This window comes from Dermacentor variabilis, unplaced genomic scaffold (assembly GCF_050947875.1).
Source record: "Dermacentor variabilis isolate Ectoservices unplaced genomic scaffold, ASM5094787v1 scaffold_18, whole genome shotgun sequence".
NCBI lineage: Eukaryota > Metazoa > Arthropoda > Arachnida > Ixodida > Ixodidae > Dermacentor > Dermacentor variabilis.
This window is the reverse complement of record NW_027460346.1, coordinates 307,910-317,252: the sequence shown is the minus strand read 5'-3', so window position 1 is coordinate 317,252 and position 9,343 is coordinate 307,910. Positions and strand designations below refer to the sequence as shown.

General features: G+C 48.1%; 1 protein-coding gene across 1 annotated transcript in view; it reads left to right on the top strand.

Annotated features, from left to right (window-relative positions):
- Positions 1-8,139: 8,139 nt before the first annotated feature.
- Positions 8,140-9,343, top strand: part of LOC142568338 (hemicentin-2-like) — a 125,517-nt gene continuing 124,313 nt past the window's right edge. Inside the window, exon 1 of the mRNA XM_075678344.1 lies at positions 8,140-8,248. The gene's annotated coding sequence lies outside the window, so the exon portion shown is untranslated. The remainder of the gene's footprint in view (positions 8,249-9,343) is intronic.

The window sequence follows — 9,343 nt, the reverse complement described above, 5'->3', positions numbered from 1 at the left end:
CTGTCTCCAGCACTCAACACACAATTAAAGTCCCCTAACATCATCACGCGCATATTACAACAAACATATCGTGAAAGGTTCGAAAAAAACGGGCGCGCTCATCTACTGAATTCGGTGCATATACGCATATGATGCGGAACTCTGAATCACCCATAACAATATCACAAAGAACAATCCTTCCTGACTGACACGAAAAAATGCTCTGAATCTGCAGTCCAGGCAGCTTCTTCACAAGAAGAACGCACCCTCCAGCCGTGCCTACAGCATGGCTAACCACCGCAAAATACCTAGTCGTGAAACGTCGCACCATGCTCCGGGTCTCCTCTCCTTCAACCTTAGTTTCCTGGACGGCTAGTACGTCTATGTCGTGGTCAGTGACCAACCGTAGGACCTGACTTTGCCTACGACTAGCCGCCAGCCCTCTCACGTTTAATGTGGCAATCCTAAGGGACGGTATTTGAGCCATCTTGACCTAAAAGAAAAGTAGGCCCGGAGCATGGTGCTTACCGCTCACGACTAGCCATCGGCTAGCCGCCTCCGGGACCTCCCGGTTTGTTGGTGTCCTTAGACGTGGCCGCTTTGTCGGCAGGCTTCCTTTCAGGCGGTACATTGGGCTTTGGCTTGTAGCCCATCCGCCTCCCATGAGGCGTCTTCGTCGGCGGTCCTTCACTGGTGCTGGGTGCCCGATCCTCGCGGTCCTTCGTCTGGTCGTGGGTGCGCTTGACGGAGGCAGCAGGAGCCCCAGTACGGTCGTCGTCGGTGACGCCCTCGTCCTGCTGCATTGCGGTCGCGTCGTCAGTTGCGTCTTCACTGACGTTTCCCGTCGCCTGCCCCTGGGTCCTAGCATCACGTTCCGTCCTACTCGGCTTCTGAGTAGCCTCAGCCGCGTTGCCGTCTACCTCCAGAATCGTCGTCCCACTACTTGTCTCTGTCGACACCATGTCACCGGTTCCTTTAGCCGCGTCCTCCGCCTCGGCCACATCCATGAGGTGCTCTGCCGCAACATCATTCGCTGGTGGGCCTGTCACAGCGGCATAGGACTTCACGCATTCAGCGTCGACGTGGCCGAAACGTCTGCACCGGGTACAACGCGGTACTCTGCACTCACGGCGGACCTGTCCCGTGCCGTGGCAGCGCAGGCACTGCATCGGTCGACCGGGAACGACGACCAAGGCTAACTCTCCACCGACGCGGATCTGATGGGGGAGGTCTTCCACCTTCATGCTGGCCTTCAGCTTGAGAAGGACGGTCCTGGTGGTTGAGGTCTTGGTTCCCATGCCTTCAACGCGCCACCGTTCCCGGCTCACCTCCTCCACCTTGCCGAAAGCCGCGAAAGCCGTCCGGACGTCCTCGTCGGCAACGCCGTAGAGCAGCCAGTGAAGCCTAAGCTTCACCTGTTGGTCCTGCGGGTCAATGATGAGGCACCGTCGTCCCTTCACTTGAAGTTCCTTCAGGGCAAGCAGCCTTTTCGTTGCAGTTACATCGCAGAGGGTCATTGCCCAGACGTGATTGATTTGGTACGCCCCTATGCATACCACATCCGGCAGCAGGCCCGTCGGCAGAAGGGCATCCCTGAAATCCTCCACCTTGTACGGCCTCGCACGTACATCACCGTGCAAAAAGCCGGTGTTAATCACCAGTTGTCCTTTAGGCAGCTGCGGCAAAATAAAAGCATAATCCTTATCATCGTTGAGCCTGTTTCCGCGGCCAAAAGTGGCCGCTGTCGCTGCTCCACTGGAGCCCATGATTCTGCTGACCGCTTAGCTCGGCTGCCGGAAGCAGAATCGTCCGCCACGACTCGTTCTCGACATTTTCACATACTCTTACATCTTATCAACAACACAAGCACCAACAAACAAAATAAATAAAATATTCCACGCTTCATGTAGAAAAAGAAACACGCTGTTATACAGCGGCCAGCACGACTTGGCTCACTTTGTCTATTAAAATTCTTTTAGGAATGCGAATGCTGCTATCCTCGGTAGGCACTCAGGTACAACAACTTGTCCCTTTCGTACTTCAATAAACCGGAACATGTGTTCGCGGAAATGCAAGTGCGCAGGCCGCGCGTCTGGGTCACAATATGAGCCTTCCACTCGGGCTCGCCATAGACAGTAGCGGCCTGTCAGCATGATGAGGTCTAATGGGACCCCATCCTCATTATTTAACGACAGAAATCTGATGCCGTGCGGATCTAACGGGAAATCTTTCTTTCCGGTTTTTCGGAGGAGATCCCAAAAGAACACCCCCTCCCAACAATGTAGGAAAACATGGTCAACTCTTTCTGTTTTTTTTTTCCAAATCAGACAGTGGGAACCCCAAGGCACGTAAAACGCGCGTTCGTCCAAAAGGTTCTCACTGTGAGAGTGCCAGTGTGAAGCTTGAAGAAAAAAGATTTCGCTCGTGGCTGCAGGTGCATTCTTTTTACGCGTTTTGAAACGTTATTACCTTGACCTCTACGGTATATGGTTCTGTACATCGGCACGGGGAAAATAACATCACACAGGTCACTGTGCAATTTCTTTCTTTTTACACTGAACAGATAATCATTCGAAAACCGTACTGACAAAAACAGACACTCGCCACTATGTCTTTAAAAACTCCAGATACAGTACCAGGCATTATTTCACTGCTGATAACACTCTGGTAACGCACAACAAAGTCTCACTTGACACACCGTTCTTAAGAACGGGTCGTTGACGTGACGAAAAGGTGTCGCACGAAAAGCTGTCGCACGAAAAGGTGTGCCAAACCCAGGCGCCCCATCTTTCACTCGCCGAAAAAGGTTCGTGCGGCTACAGCGTTCCCAGCTGGACGCCCAAATAAATATAGCAAACACTCGATGCAACTTTTGCACATACACTCGCGAACAATGCAACACTTGCATAATATACCATAGCACCCTCCAGTACTGTCACGTCACTTGTCGTCGGTGTGGGCACTGGGTTTCCGGCTTCCTTAGCAGCGGCGTCGGTCTCTACCACAGCCATGACGCGTTCTGCTGCATCTTCACTCGCTACTGGGCTGGTCGTGGTAGCGTAGCTCTTGACCCCGTCGGCGTCGACATCTCAAAACGTCTGCGATGGGAGCAGCGTGGGACCTTAAACTCCCGCTTGACGTTCCCAGTGCCTTGGCAGAAAAGACACTGCATCGGCCAATCAGACACCACCACCAAGGTCAACTCTGGAAACGCAGATCTGATGAGGAATGTCTTCCAATTTGAGGCCGCTTTTAAGCTTGAGAAGAACGCGCCTCTTTGTCGAACATTTGTCTGCAATGCCCTGGACGCGCTACTTCCCCCGGTTCACCTCAGCCATCTTGCCGAAGGCCGCTAACGCAGTCCGAACGCCTTCTTCAGCCACGCCATGCAGCAGCCAGTGTAGCCTAGCTTCACCAGCTGCTCCTGAGGGTCGATGAAGACTCATCGCTGCCCCTTCACCTGAGGTTCCTTCGAGGCCAGAAAGCGTTTTGTTGCAGCTACATAGCTGAGTGTCACCACCCAGACATGACTGACTTGGCATGCACCAAGGCACACAATTTCCGGCAGCATGCTCGTGCGCCTAAGCGCATCCCAAAAGTCCTCGACCTTGTACGGCCTCGCTCATAGATCACCGTGGACTTGAATTTGCCTACGCCTAGGCGTCGGCCCTCTCACATTTACAATGGTACTACTGACAGGTTAGGAGTCATGGTGAACTAAAGAATGAGGTAGGCCCGGAGCTATTACGGTGTTTTTCACAGTCCGCCCTTTTGGCAGTTGAGGCAAAACATCTAGTTTATCTGTTTCTTCAACGCTGCTGAACCTGTTTCCGTGACAAAGAGCGACCGCTATGGCCATCCCACTTGAGGCCATGATTCCACGATCCGAGCGGCAAGGCTGCAGGAAGAATGGGGACTGTACTTTTTCTTCCTTTATTGCATGCTTTGACAAAAATACGCCAAATGAAACGCGAGTACCAGTCGTACTTGACTGAGGTCGCCATTTTAAAACCTTCTCGAATTCACCAGGTTATCCAAAACAGCCAACCATTCAAGAGGCTCGATTGCGCATTATCAAGTTCTCTGACATTTGCAATACTTGCAATGAAATTTTCCCGTGACACGCAGACATTTAGAACAGCATGGGGCACCGCCATTCTTGTCTTCCACAAGCTGTGGAGGCTCTGAAGCATGAACATATCGTACGCTGTTTCAGGTTTTTCGGTGGCCAAGAAACGTATACTTATCGGTGTGATTGGAACATATTTTTAAGCATTCACTGTAAAATCTCCCAAAGTAATATTGCATCCAGCAGTCAATGAAAGCATGACTAATGGTCTCCGGTTTTCAGGAGGGCGAACAGTTAACTGTCCATGGGACGTGAATTTCTTTCTGTTCTAATCCTCTTCTTTTTTTTTTTTTTTGCTCGCAGTGTAGTGGTATGTAAACCAAAATGAAGTTTCGCTCTCTTCAAAACGACATTTCCAGGGTCTCCACCGTTTACATTGCGGTGCAAAGGTATTGGTAGCATTACATCTATTAAATTCTGATAGAGTTTCTTATTTGTCCAATATCCAAATAAAACCTCGCATGCAATATACTAAATGGTATGGCCACTTCGCACATATGACCGGTCACGTTTTGTCAGCTGTTGTCAGCTGTACCTGAAAGCTGAATTGAATTGAATTGAATTCTGGGGTTTTACTTGCCAAAACCACGATTTGATTATGAGGCACATACCTGAAACCTCCGCTCTTCGTAAACTCCGTGCAAATTCCTCTCTTTGTGTTCAAATATATGTAAAACACAGAAATCTTTTATGAAGCAATCGCTTGAGCAATTTGGATGAATTTTTTTTTACGTTTGGGAGAGAAAAGTACACTTTAGAAAAGCCAAGAAACAAGATTTCAATTTATGGAATCACTTTATCTGAAATTGTAAAGCACCGAAAAGTATTTAAAAAATCGCGAGGTTCACAACTCCGTGCTTACGCACCAAAAGACAAGTATCGCAGTTCTGTAAATTACATGTTTTTGAGCCCTTCAAACGGACGAATGTGATATATGAATTTACAGCGTATGCAAAATTGTTATAAAGTTTCCTAGGGTTCATAAAAAGTCCTACTCACAAGCTAGTAGTATACTACTTCAGAGAGGTGTGTAACATATCAACTTTCTCCGCTTTAGATGTATCTTTAGGTAGAGTGGACAAAATTCGGATATCATTTCGTATTGCAGAGTTACAAAGTTGTAAATCTGATGCCAGTGCTTTTTGAAAATTCCGCAATCTTAAAAAACTAAAAGAAGTCCCAGTTTCGCCCGAAAAGGGAAGAATCGATTGCGATAGCAAATTAGTATACGCGTAGTGCGCGCCGATGGATGCGCCACCAGTGGCGGCATTGCGCAGAGTAGACGGGAGAGGAGCCAGCCGCGCGCAGTAGTTTGTTGTGGCGTTGATAGTGCTTCTCTGGCTTATTCACGTTTTCAGAGCAAAATAGACAACGCCCTTGGCATGTGTGTGTGGAGGGGGGGGGGGGGGCGAGGCTTCGAGGAATGTCGAAGAAGAATTGTTGCAGGCTGTGGGGCTCAAATACCGACGAAAACGTGCCGGCGATACGATTCTAATCATTCCCCGCAAAGCATCATCAGCGGCAGCAACGGTAGCAGTGGATCCCCGCCATTCGGATTTCTTGTCTCATCCTTTCCTTTGTCGCGTCGGTGGGTTTTTTTCCCACTTGATCATAATTATACGCGTAAGCGACGAAGTTCGTCTGCAGTGGAGCATGCGGTTCAAAGGCATTTCACTAAAGTTCGAAATGCCGTTTCCCGCTTATATTGTTTTCCGCTTCTTCACCGCGTTGCGCTATCTAGGCAGCATGACTGCACGAACGCATTGTGTTGTATGTTAAAGCTACTGAAGTTTGCAAGAACTGAAATTGTTGGTTTTATGTGGCGCGGTAAATCTTCGCCTAAGTTGTCGCGCACTTCATGTTTTGAGATCTATTTTATGCGTGGCTTCGCACATGCTTAACTGTTGCGATAGTTGCTTCATGCATAACTCTTGTTGATTTTTTGAACTTCGAGGTTTTCACGCTGCCTCGTTTGTAAAGGCTATAAATCACGCTGTGTCTTATCGGAATGATACGAAGCAAGTGATTCTTTAACACCTTTATTCATTTCTCCCGAGGACATCTTACATATTGTGGTTTCTTGGTAAATATCTTTAGAAAATAGGTAGTTCAGGGCGAGAATTGCTAATAGTTGCTGCATTTGGTATATTTGTTCCATTTTTCGCTGAAAAGTTCGCGTCACGCTTGGGAAGTTATCACACCTCGATGCTGTCTGAGCAGACTTAACATGTCGAGTGATTTGTTTGTTTCGTGACGTAGTCGCTTCTTGCATGTGAATTTTGTACTCAACTGAATTATTTCTTATGCTTACGCCGCAGAAGACTAAACCCGGCCTTGCCACCAGCGCTCATCTACTTTGACTGGCGCTGCTCTGCCTTTAAATATATCATGTGGCACCTCTCTCTAGTAACATTAAAAAAAAGTACTGAAAAGTTAGTCAGACTTTAGCTTTGTACGTTTGCAAGCAGCTCCCTTGGGGAATTTAAAATTGCAAGAACTGCAGCGGGAACGGGAGTTCATCGGCGGTACAGCACTAACACACGTTTTTATTAACCCGTACGTTTGGTGACTTCGTTGACTAGCGTACGCGTTTCCATCATTAAATTCGCAATTACTCTTCTTGAGGCGACTTTGAATGCACTTATTCGGCGATGTCGCATGTATTCATCGGCAGAAAAAATCACTCCGGCATATGCATACATTGCACCGTGCGGATTTGTTTGATATAAGTCTGCACTAACGAAGGGTGCCTATTATTGAGGCACAGAAGCAGCATTACGGCAAGGCTAGAATTAAAAAAAACGATCGAGACATCGCATTACTCAACAAAATTTATCGGCTAGTTAACATGAGCTCCACTTCATGTCAATGGAGTTCATAGCATTTGTCTGCGAGACGCACCTGGCAAGTATGTGGGCCATGTTGTTCTAAACACTGATAACATTGTATTCATACACGCTCCCGCACAGGCCGGCGTCTTTCCTGCAGCTGTCACCGCAGAAGAAGCAGCCTGGCACCCGAACAAAGGAGAAATCGCAGCCGCGAACTTCAGCCATCCTTGCTGCAAAGGGTTGTCGTCTGCTACTGCTCCCGCGCGTATTGTTGGAAGCGCCCGCTAGGTGGCTATCAGTGGCGCCTCTATAGGCGGTGCACGAGGCGTATAGATCTATTCGAAGTAAGGACAGCAGATTTAGCAAAATTAACAAGCACGTTGTCACGCGCGCCCAGGCAAACATCAACACATCACACTCGATGACCTCGGAAATTCACTATCAAACGCCGGAGGGAAGAAGCGCGGCAGTAGCAGCGAGCGACTTGACCTTCGTGCTACGTCTCGCTTCAACGCAAACTAAGCGTCGAAAGCACAGCGCATTACGAACCTACCAGCACTCGACACACTTTGTACACGTACATCGTAGATCGCTTTGAAGATGAGGCCGCCCGCCCGGCCGCGCGCCGCGCCGTACGCAGCAGCCTCTGGAGTACCACTCTACCCTCCCCCCCAATTGTCTCTGCCCTCTCCTCGGTGCCTCCGCGCGCTTCCTCCCCACATTCCTCTTCTGCGCGCGCGCGATTGAGCCGCGATGGTCGGCTGACCCTCGCAAGCTTTCACTCGCACATACAGCATACGGCGCAGGGCGACGGTGTTATCGCACTTGGACTTTATACGGAACATCACGCCGATGCCGACGGCAGCAATGCACCTGGAGTGTCCATATAGTTGCAGTCACAATATGAAAAAAAATGACATAGATTGAAAATCTACTTGTTCCTATTACTAGACTTTATCGCTTTTTTTTGCAAATAAGCCTCATGAAAATCGGCGCATTGGTTGCCGAGAAAAACGATTTCTCCTTTTCCTTGCATTTTATAGGAGCTGTTTTCTCTTAAGAGGCAAGGGATGTTGTTCGAGTTTAGTCTTATGTCATCCTTTCTCTTTAGAATTGTTTTATAAAATCCAAAAAGGTACCTGCTAAGCTAAATACAATTAACGTCATGTGCATTATTTTATTCCAGGTCGTGTTCGTTTTGACGGGAGATTGCGGAGATCCCAGTCACCCGGGCCTCGTGGCGTTTCAACGAATAGCAGCAGCTAGTTCTGGTCATGTGTTTCGCTTGCGTGAGACGGATGTGAAAGAAGTAAGTTCACTTTTACGTGTTCTGCGTTGTACATTTATTTATCATCATCATAATCAGCAGCAGCAGCTGGTTTTATGTCCACTGCTCGACGAAGGCCTCTCTTATCTATCTTCAATATGTGTGTGTGTTACGCCAGTTGTCACCATGCAATGTCCACAATCTTCATAATTTCATAACACCACCTAGTTCGCTGCCATTCTCGAAGGTACTCGCCTACCATTTTTTTTTTGCCACCCATCCGGCAGCGCTAATAAACCTGCATTTTTTATGTTTTTGTGAAAGAGAGAAATAAACAGAGGAGTTGTCCCCGTTTGCCGACGACGGCTACCCCTTTTTCATTGGCGAATTTTATAGGAAAGAAATAAAAGAGGAATGCATTCTCGGATTAGGTGATACCAAAATAAATAGATATGCCACAGCACTAAGAGTAAAAGCCTCTATCGAAAATTTCTAGTTCTAAAGGAATCCTCAAACGTTTGGAGTACACAAGTTTTAGATGCAAGAATCAGACACAACGACGATGCAGTCGACTCAGTGTTCGTCGCAAATGGCAGCGTCTTCCAAGAAACGTTAAAACAATTGCATTGCTTTGCGATGCAGCACTTTCGACGGCCATGAGCCGAATACTTTGGCAAATGAAAAATTTAGGTCTTTTAAAGTTCCAAAGTTTATTTACCATAAACAAGTTATGCAATTACAAAGTATGGCAAATCGGTTCTGCGGACTTCCGCAACTGGAGGAAGTTTCTCCACTTGTGGGAAATCCGCAGAACCGATCTGCTATCTTCTGTGTCCCAGTGTCTCGAGCTGCCGATTAATCCGCCCTCGCTCTGCTATCGGCTAGCCTCCTGGTTAGCGCAGATGGTAGGGCGACCGCCTCGGAAAGGCGTTGGTTCCGGGTTCGAGTCCTGGACCAGCACGAATTTTTCCTCATCTGCGAAGCGTTCCTTCTGAGATACTTCTATAGCAGCCGCTGTATAATAGTGCGCGATCACAAAGGAAAAGTGGGTGAAATAAGTAAAGCAAGAAAATGCAGTTGCATAGAAAATTTTATGCACAAGTTATAAATTTTCTCACAATTCTCTTTGTCCATCAT